Below are 11,326 nucleotides of genomic sequence, written 5' to 3'. Positions count from 1 at the left end.
ATTCAAAAAGACAGCCGCGTCCTCAGGTGCCAGCCCCTTTCCGCGCGCGCGCGAGCCCCTTACCTCTGCGCTTCTCTTCTGCAGCTTCTCTTGCTCTCAGTGTGCTTTTCTTTCCTTCTAGTTGTAGAATTTACAGTCAGCCAGGCTTCCTGTGGTTCTGGATGATGTCCGTATTGTTTTTCTGAGGTATTAATCAATTGTTGTGAGCGGCTTCAACTTCCTGGTGTTTATCTCTGCTGCCATCTTAGTTTCTCGACATCTAAATTTCTTAAGATCTACTCTCAAGTTACTAATTCTAAATGAAGTGATGCTTCTTTCTACTCCTGAGTTGCACTTCTGGGTTTAAAGTTACTGGTTTCACCTTTGAGGGAAAACAGTAACCTTACAAAAGATCACATTGTCTAAACATTTTAGAATAATTAGTTGTAAAATCAGTAGGATGGCCTGACCATGGTTCAATTCCCGGTCAGGGCACATACCCGGGTTGTGGGCTCAATCACTGAGGATGGGAGGTGGGGGCCGTGCAAGAAGCAACTGATCAATGATTTTCTCTTCGTTGATATTTCTATCCCTCTCTCCCTTTTCCTTCTTCTCTGAAATCAATAAAAAATATTTTTTTAAAAATTAGGATGAAATGTCAGTTGTTTAACAGTTGATAGCTCTTCCCCTTTTAAGATGTTCAGATATATTGAGTGGGGGTGAGTTTAGGCTTCTTTTTCACAACAAACTTAGACAACTCCAGAATATCCCAAATTTCTAGAAAACAATTTACTGTTCTGATAAAAATCTCCAAGAAGAAATGGTTCATGGCAATAGTACCTCCAAGCCTCTCAGGTTGGAGAGGTAAATATTATATAACACTGCCCAAAAAAGAAATGAAAAAGCACTGTGTTTGCACTATGGCTCTATATAGACATTTTAGTGAAATGCCTGATACCATGTTTTTAAAGTTGCATACTCATGAAAAGTACCTGAGTATGAGAGCCTTGTCAAAATGCAGATTCCTGGGCCACACTAAGTAGTTCAGCATATGGGTCTTCAGGAATTGCTACATTCTTAGAAAATAATGAATGATGATAGCTACATCTTGTTTTGGGGAACTCAGGGTGTGGAGGCTAGGAATGTTTAGTTTAATAAGCTTCCCAGATAATTATGGTGATCAAACTGGCTTGGGAACCACTGACTTGAAGCCCATGCCTATAGCAGAGAAACTAATTTTAAAAAGTGGATTAAAAAAAAGACTTGGTAGCTATGACTCTAGGCATAAGAAATTTGCCTCTAATTAAAATTTAAGTTGTTAGAAATGGATGACCAACCAAGTTCTGGCTTGATAAACACATTATATTTCTATTAGTTCTTTATGTAAGTACCTTCAACTAACACTTAGAAAAAGTCATTTGTTGGTAGCTATATAACAAAATATATCAACTCATTTAATGTTGCAAATCTTAGTGATTTTTAACTTAGTGCGCTAAACCTTCCCAAAGAATATAAAATTGTTTGTGTTGTGTGTGTGTGTGTGAATTGGTTAGCACATTAATGGATTCAGTTTTATAAAAATGGATATTAAAATAATCTGTTGATTATAAACCATTCAAAATTGAAGCTAAATAACTTCCTGTACAGATAAGCACTTAGCCCTGAACTTCCATCCTATTAATAGGGTTGTTCAACTGTTTAGAAAAATTAGCTATGGGAAAGTCCTCCTCTCTAGTGTAATTATGTTTATAGTTATGCTTTTACTATTATACATTGAAATAAAATACATAATAATAGTAATAAGAATTACTATAATACATTGAAAAGGCAGGTTAAACCTGAAAAATAAGAATCTATAAACAAACATCAGAAGATGGATAGGACTTTTCATTTTGTTCAAAACAATTTAACACCTTTTGAAGGGAGGCTTTTATTTGCAATGGACAAAGTACCAGGATATGTTTCACTGGGCATTGTCTTTCAAGACAATTGTGAGGGATGAAACCTAAGAAGAACAGATGTCCAATTATTTTCTTCATATTATTCTTTTCTAGAATAAGGATGGTTTTGCTCTTCTGTACACATCATTAGTAATTTTAGGTTTCCTAACTTTTAACTACAAAAATACATCTCTAACCCTGTTCACAATTTTAGTAGCTATTTTGCAGGTTTATACTTACACTAAAGAGTGAAGAGACCTACTTAATTTAAATATTTACTTGAGCACTATGTCCTAGGTGTGTTTTTAAAAATTTTTTAAACTGACTTTAAGAGGGAGAGGGAGAGAGAGAAACATCGATGTGAGAATGGAACATTGATCAGCTGCCTCTTGCACACACCCTACAGGAGATCAAGTGCCAAACCTGGGCACATGTTCTGTCCGGGAATCAAACTAGCATCCTTTAGGTGCACAGGACAGTGTGCAACCAACTGACCCACACAGGCCAGGCTGTCCTAGGTGTTAATGCAAGAACTATGCATTCATCTGAGGGAGACAATGCAAGTTAAACACTGGCCTTCAGGAGCTCATATTCCAGCAGGGTGAGGAGATTCTATATAGTTATAAATAAACTGCAGTTAAGTGCTATAATAGAGCTCAGGAAAAGGTTTATGGAACTATAAAGAACAATGGACTTCTTAGAAGAGCACCAGGGAAAACTTCATAGAGGAAAACACTTGAACTGAAGGATCTTCCTTCTCAAGGGGGGATAGGGGGAGGTATTCCATGTAGAGATGATTTTACAAAAGAACGGTGAGAGGTCACACGGTAAGTTTTGGGAACTGAAAGCAGTAATAATATGGGTGGAAGCAAGAAGGACTATCTGGATCTTACATTGGAAAAAGACAGGAACCAGATTATAGAAGGTCTAATACGCCATCTTAAGGAGCACTCCATTAAAGCATTTCAAGGTAAGATTCACATGTTAATAAAATCACCTTGAAGGATGACAGATGGATTAGGAGTAAAATTAAAGCTAGAGTAAGCCAGGAGATTACTATATATATTATATATAATTTTTCAGGCAACTGCCTGAACTAAAGTAGAGGCAGTGGTGATGAACAGGAGGGGAAGTAGACCACAAAACAAAGTTAGAATGGACATTACTTAGGAACATAATGGACATGGGTGTTAAAGGATAGTTTGTATTTCATTTTTAGTTAATCTACATGCAAGCATTTTCCCATATCACTGCAAACTAGAACATCTTGGGGGGTGGGGGGGCTGCTCTCTGGTAATACATACTTATTGTAGAAAATCTTTCTGTAAGCCTACATGCAAACCTAGAGAGAACCAGTGAAAGCATTCTACTTTACTTCTTTGACCCATTTCTATGGAAATACCTTGCACAAAAGTTCCACAAAATTGTAATAGTATTTTCATATTTTTACCATTTCTTTGTAGTATGTAATGCTTTGAAATAATTGAAAATAATTTAAGTACTGTATTTATGGACTTGACTATGTCCTTATTTGCTGTTAACCATTTTAAAAACCAAGTGTTAGGTATAATGTTGCTATTTAAAGAACTAAAACTAGCAACTATATTGGTTTCCGTATTTCTTACAATTTTATTCATACAAGAACTCCCAAAGTCTGGGAACCAAAGAATTTGATTAGCTCTAAGGCCCTACCAACTCTTTTTAGCTTGTTACTCATAATATACTGGATTACTACATTCTTACCAAGACCCAGAAGAGTTTCATAATTACTTTGCTTTGTTGACTTATACCCTAGAGGTCTATACTGACATGCATTGTTTGATTTGTCCTATATCTTTGAAGTTATCCTATCTTCAAACAATGGCTCTGTATTCCAGGGATACAGAATGTGAGCTTTTCCCATCTTAACCATTCTGTTATAAAGGCTCCTGATAAGACTCCAGACCTAATTTATGAAGCAGACCTCGATTTAGAAGAAACAAATATAACCCATTTGTTGCAAAGATATCTAGCTGCTGTCTGCTACTAATATATAAGAGAGTTACACATGCGCCTTTGACAAAAACTGTTTATTACAATTAATAATTATCCTGTACTTATGAGTACCTTTCTTCCAAACAGCTCAAAGCCTTCCGGTACCCAGTGCCTCCTTGATGTGTAGTCAACAACATAAAGGGCAAGCAAGGAAGTTAAATTCTGCTAAGGGGGGGGGGGGGGGGGGGGGGGGGGGGGGGGAGAGGGGGAGAGAAGAGAGAGAGAGAGAGAGAGAGAGGGAGAGAGAGAGAGAGAGAGGAGAGAGAGACTGAGACTGGAAAGGGCATGAAAAATTAAACCCTAAATGATGAAACTACTTTCAAATTTTCATAGCTTTAAGTCCAAATAGCCTATGATAGCAAAACTCTTCTTACTCCCTCAATCAAAAAGGGTCAATATCCTATACATTTACCTTCACCTGAACATTCTAGAGCCCCAAGTTTTAAAAAGGTCATTGGTTTGGCCGTAATTAGTGAGTTCTAAAATATCAAGTTTTGCCGAAACCGGTTTGGCTCAGTGGATAGAGCGTCGGCCTGCGGACTGAAAGGTCTCAGGTTCGATTCCGGTCAAGGGCATGTACCTGGGTTGCAGGCACATCCCCAGTGGGAGATGTGCAGGAGGCAGCTGGTCGATGTTTCTCTCTCATCGAAGTTTCTAACTCTCTATCTCTCTCCCTTCCTCTCTGTAAAAAATCAATAAAATATATTTAAAAAAAAATAATAAAATATCAAGTTTTATGACAATTATGAAGAAACCCCTTTCACTGAGAATTCTTTCAAAGAAGTACATTAAAACACTACAAATGGATACTTAGCTGTTCTCTTATCTCCCTAAGCCTCACTCCATAACTTGATTTTGCAATCTGGCCCCTTCATTTCATATCTTAAAATATTTTAATTTTCATATGAATTAGTTATTTCATAAAAATGCTTGGCACGGAAAAACTTGCACTCTTATTTACAAATGTAACATTTATTTCAAGGAACATGACCTCATGGTTTTTTAGTTAAAAAAAAAAAAAGATTTCAGAAAGAGGAAGGGAGAGGAAGAGAGAGAAACATCAACGATGAGAGAGAATCATTGATTGGCTGCCCCACACTAGGGATCAAGCTCGCAACCCAGGCATGTGCCCTTGACCAGAATTGAACCCAGGACGCTTTCCACAGGCTTATCTCTATCCATTGAGTCAAACCAGCTAGGTCATCACTAGAACTTTCTATAGCAGTCACAGACTGCCAGAGGGAAGAGGGGCTAAGGGAAGGTGGAAGATGGTAAAGAGGGGGGAAATGGTGACGGAAGGAGACTCGACATGAGGTAGTGAACACACAATACAATATACAGATGATGTATTGTAAAATTGTGTACCTGAAACCTATATAATTATATTAACCAGTGTCACCCCAATAAGTTCAATAAAAATTATATTCCTGTTTATGCCTTTGCACATAAAGCCACGCTTACTGCAAATACTTCACTGCCCCTACCCTTTCACTGAAATCCACAAATATTTTGCCTCCTAGTCTAAAAATTCTATTCCACTATAAAACACAAGAACCCATGAACTGGGGTTCCTGGCTGAATAATTATACCCACATGGCTTAACCCCAAACTACATTATAAATTAATTGGGTCCAGTTTTCCCTCACACAATGAAAGAAAGGCACACATATTTGAGGAAAAAAGGAACATGATGGACAGAAACTAATTTGAGGGCTAACAATACTGGTAAAGGTATTTTTTAAAAATACCCAAACTTTTATGACAGAATCAAAATATTTTGCATCCAATTATGTATCCAACTGACTTGCTATGATTACCATAAACTCATGCCACAGCAAAATTTTCAGACATCTGGCATCAAATCAGATTATCTGTTGTTTGCCCAACAAAAACTGAGTGCCTATTGTATGCCAGGAACTTTGCACGTTAGCTATCAACATCTCACGGGCTCATAGAAAAGAGTAACATGAACATGACTGTGATAGATACAGAAGTAACAGAGAAATGTCTCATTTTCAGGAGATAATGATAATTGAGTTTACTACAAATCAACAATGCTCCTAGAGCTTTTATTTCTCATTTAATCCCTAGTCACTATAATGAAACAGTATTTTACCTGTTCTATGGGATATGAAACTGAGGCCCAGAAAGCAAGCTACCTAAGGTCTCACTTGAAATGAAAGAGCAAATATTCAAATTTGGGTCATTTTAATTTCAGTGGTGTCCATGAGGTTCATAAGGAGGGGTTAGATGAAAAACCTTGCATGTTATAGAGTGTTTGGACTTGATCTTCAAATCTCTGGCGAATTAAGTCTTTTAAGCATAAAAGATTGTTTTGAAAAGATGTTTGATCACATGAATAAGCTAGAAGGGTAAAACCATTAACCAGAAAAGGAAATACAAGGAAAAAAGTTTAGAGAGAAAAGTTGTTTTGAATTTGTTTAGTTTGAAGTACCCATATTTAACAGTTCTATTTGAGTTCAGAGATTACCAATTCTGGAGTCATCAATAGGTAAAGGGGTGAAAATTGATTAATACAATCGGTGAAAAGGTGGCTGGGGACATAACACTGAGAACTACCAAACTAAAAGCTGAAGAAAGCAACTAATGAAAACAGGAGGACAGAAGTATCAACCAGCAAAGGGTATTTAGCATATAAACCAAGGAGTTTTAAGAAGGAATATTCTTAGTAATCAAATGTTATAGGTCATATAAGACCCTCCCATCTGGAACACATAAACATAGAGAACTTTGACAAAATGTTAAAGGCAAATAACTGCATATAGTCTTATTTTCCAGTAATACCAACATGGACACAAAAGGCTGAGTTTGTGAGAAAAGGGAGTTAGTTAACTTCTAGACACTTAGAAAATCCAGAGATGGCACAAGTGAACCCTTGACTTCAGATTTATTGGTAGAATATCTTTTCTTACAGCCATTTAATTTTCTGAAGTATTTTTCATTCATTTGATATAGCCTCTTATCCTTTTTACTCCCATCTGCCCTTTAACTGGTCATAAAGTGAGAGCATGGGAATAAAAACAGAAAGTAGCCACAGAAATTCTTGCAGAGATGTGGTTAGATAAGTTGTGTTTAGGACACAGGAGAGATGCCTAGATAATACCATATCATTGTTATCACACAAACCTGAGAAAAATGAGTATTTTTTGCTACCTTTTCAGGTTTCTACTATTGTACAGAATGAGAAAAAATAATTTGGCATTTCTTGCTTATCCAAAATAAGTTTTCTTCGAGAATGAGCTGTTACCTTAGCATAGCCTTCTTTCATTAAAAACTTAAATACGAGGGATTAGACTAAACTGAAGGAACAGGTTCTCTCTCTCTTTACATAACAACATTAAAGTTTATCAGAAAGACATTAGGAGGCAGGCATTGGGCATAATGTGTGGAAAGTATGTGATGGAGAGGTTTATAAATTCCTACTAGGAGTTGAGTTGCTAAGTTCTAACCCTGCTATAAATATTCAACTATTTAACAAATTAGTAGCAATTTCCTTGAATTCAGAGTTAAACCACTTCATGTATCAAAGCATTTGTTACTTTGCCCCTTAGGAAATCAAGTTACTGGTGATAGAAGCAATCTGGTTTGAGAGTTAAACAAGTGCATGGTTTTCACAATTTTTGGAATTGATTACACTATGTTACTTTCTAAGGAGAAAGAATCATTTAATAATTTTAAAAAGGACTTATACATGCTACCTCTCATTTTTGTGCATTAGAGAATAATCCAGTAAAAGGTATTCCTTAGAATAGTTACAGATATTACTAAAAAATGAAACAATATTACTAATCTTATTATGGCTAATCAGACTCAGTATGTACCAGCACTTAATTTAGCTATCTAAAAACAACAAAGGGAACCAGTCCTTTTCCTAGGTCTAAAATGTGCATGTCCGTTTCTTTTCGGTTTTTGTTGTTTGTTTTTTGTTAATCCTCACCCGAGGATATTTTTCCATTGATTATTTATTTAAAGAGAGAATGGAAGGGAGGGATAGAGAAACACATCAATTGGGTGCCTCCCACTTCCACCCGGACCAACCTGGGCTGGGGATTGAGCCTGCAGAGGTACATGCCCTTGACCAAAATTGAACTTGGGACCCTTCAGTTTGTGGGCCAACACTCAATGCACTGAGCCAAACCGGCTAGGGCAAGCATGTCAAACTCAAACGCTAACACAGGCCAAATAAATCAGGCATGCTGTCCATGGGCTTGACATGCTTGGGCTAGGGCTTTTTCTTAAGAATAATAATTCAAGTTGATTTAAAGTATCCACAACCCTTGATAGTTTTTTTTTACTACTATTTGTAAATATGGATTTCAGGTTTAGCGTTAACATAAGTAATCTCTTGCTGATGAAGAGATAGCATTTCACTCATTTTTCAGAAAGTTAAACTTATTAGGCTGTGTGTGTTGTTTTACCCTAATATTTTAAGATATATTTAATATATCTTAAAGTTCAAACAATTCTCAGATTATCTTTTCATTCTGCACTTAGAGGACACTAAAGTCAGGGGTGGGGGTGGGGCAGAAGAATATTTCATATAAAAACAAAATCCAGTTAAAGTCACAGGTAATTCAGAATATTTTCTTACTTTGAACTTGAGTTTCAACAAATGTGAAATAGACCATGACTACTGAAAAATACCCCCAAAAGTGTTAAGAGTAGACAAAAGGGTCATTAATGTTTATGCTATAAAGCTCATATTTGCAAAATTTCCTTTCACATGTTTTTATAAGCCCTGTTACTGGAATGCCAACCTCATGACACATAAGACACATATAGCTACTAAAGGCTGGCACACTGGCCCTTAAACTGACAGCAAGTGACAAAAATAATTAAACCCAAGGGCACAACAAATTGAGTCCTCCAGTATCAGAGGAAGCAATACTACATACACCTTGATAAACCCTGAACACATCAAATAATGATAAACTCATTGATCACTGGTTTTATATACTGTTGGAAGTTTATAGGTTACAATGTCCTCTAGATTTGAGAAATATGGGTATTGACTAAAACTAAGGCCAGTTTTGTGGTTTTTTTTGGGTGCACTGTTCCCGGAAGTACTGCAATACCAGGTCAATGCACGGAGTGGAGGAGGAAAGCTCTATTCCATCTCCCTGCTCCAAAAATACCTTTAACATATGGTCCTCAGAGGACATAACAGATATTAAATAGATAAGAACAGATACTACACGACCTCCGCAAAAGGCCTAGAAGCAATAAGGCCGGTTTTTTTCTTTCCGTGTGTGTGTGGGGGTGGGGGGGGGGGCAGAACCATCTGTCCCATCAGCTGGACCTGTTTCCCCCACCTTATAAGAGGATGAAACCTTGCTTCAAAGCAATCCTAACCTTTCATCTCTTCTCCAAATTCTAGTGGTCAAAATGTATTGTTTTTTAAATAAAAGTATTTTACACTGTGTCTAATAAAAAAGTGTTATCAATCTCTAAAAAGCATCTACAAATTGGCCTGGGTCACCAATGTAAAGAATGGCTCATTTTACTTCGGAAGTTTCAGAGGCAAAGGCTCAACTCAAGTTGTATTAAGTAGGAGCAGGAAGAGGCACACTTCAGGGAGTTGTGAACAAAGACATGAAGGTATGAAATAGCACAACGATTTCGATATTAGTTATGGTGTTCAGATTAGCCCATCAGGGGGTGTCTGCTATATGAACCCAGTTAGATTTGAACAGAAATAGGGAAAGTTTGGGGTATGACTTACTCAGATAATGAAATGTAGAATGAGAGGTGAAATAATTTTTTTAAGAGAATGAGTGAAGAAAGTTCTTAGGAATCAAGTACTAAGGTTAGTGTTTTTATATGTGCGCCGCCCCCTGCCCCCACCCCGTAAACCTTAACATTCCACCTGCAGCTTTGAGACAAAAGTGTGGGAATTATCAGGGAATAGGCACAAATGAAATTGCCCAGAGAACATAAAATGCAAAATGTAGTCAGATAAAGGAAGTAATTGCAAATAGTATTTAAAATTTCAGGAATGTAAAAAAAAACTAGGGTTCATGATGCTCATGGATTGGGTGAGTGGGAACAAGAAGGATACATGCTTACCAGAAGCACAAATGGATTTGTTTCCATTAGCTTGATAAACCGCCTCTTTTCCTTATTAAGGAACAAAAAACCAGGAACATTCTAAAAATTACCTTAAAATCGACTGACCTCATGTTTACCCCTCTTTTCTAAGCGAGAATAAAAGTTGCTATGATGGTAACTTTCATGATGGTGACAACTTACACATAACAAATAGATTATTGAAACTATTTGTGAGTCCTCATAGGCAAAATACCCATTTTATATTTGGAGTGAAAACAAAAAAGCTTTGAACTTTAAAATCTTTGTATTACTTAATATTTACAGTTAATCACTGGCTTTTCTCTTCATTCACATTCACTAAAAAAAGTCACTAGTACGGATTTACGTATACACAAATTAATTAAAAACATCAATCTTGTTTGCAAACTACGAAGTCTACAAGTAAGACTAAAGGAAACAGCACAACCTCAGGTCCAGGTTAAACTTATCTTTTCAGGTTCAGCAAACATTTCCCACTGGCATCAAATAGAGGTGGTTCCCTCAAAAAGCAAGCCAGGGTTCACGTGCACATGTATTCCATGAGTAACGCCCAACTCTCAGTGGACTCCATCGGAAGGAGAAATCTTTTAACTCTTCACTAGTTTAGGTAATGGCTACTATACTAGTTTGGCCAAGTGGGAATAATAAAAAACAAAATGAGTCTTTCTTATTGATATGCCAATTTAAGCCTTAAGAAATTTTGAAATTGCTGGAGACCTTACCTTCACCTAGCAAGGTTTCTAAAACTAAATTCACACCTCCACAAAAGTGATTTAAAGAAGGCTTTAATGTTTTATAGTGGTGCAGGAATCTTAATATTTACCAACTGACAACTTCATAGGTAAGAGGGAGATCGAAAGACAACATACAAGTATTGAAAACAGCCTTAAAACTTCAGATTACACTAGCAGATTTTATTCTGTATCTCTAATCATGTTTAAACAGAAAAGCAAATCCATTGATAACATTGCACATTCTTGTCGAATATACAAGACAGGGAAGATACGGGAAAAGTACAGGTGGAAGGTACAGAACGTTTGAAAGGGGCCCTCAAAATTCAGATACAGTCCTTTTTTTGGTAACTTTTATAAAACTAAAAGTGTTCCTGGGTGTTACTTATACCTGCTTCCAACCTTAGGGGCTATTTTTTTATTCGGTCTGAAAAACTTTTTTTTTTTTTCAGAAAATAATCGATACTCCTTGCGTGGTGGCCCAGAGGTCTAGTGGCTCCCAGGGGATTCAAACTTCCACATTAGGGACCTGCC

The sequence above is a fragment of the Myotis davidii genome, unplaced genomic scaffold (genome assembly GCF_000327345.1).
Source record: "Myotis davidii unplaced genomic scaffold, ASM32734v1 scaffold125, whole genome shotgun sequence".
Lineage (NCBI taxonomy): Eukaryota > Metazoa > Chordata > Mammalia > Chiroptera > Vespertilionidae > Myotis > Myotis davidii.
This window is presented reverse-complemented; position numbering follows the sequence as displayed.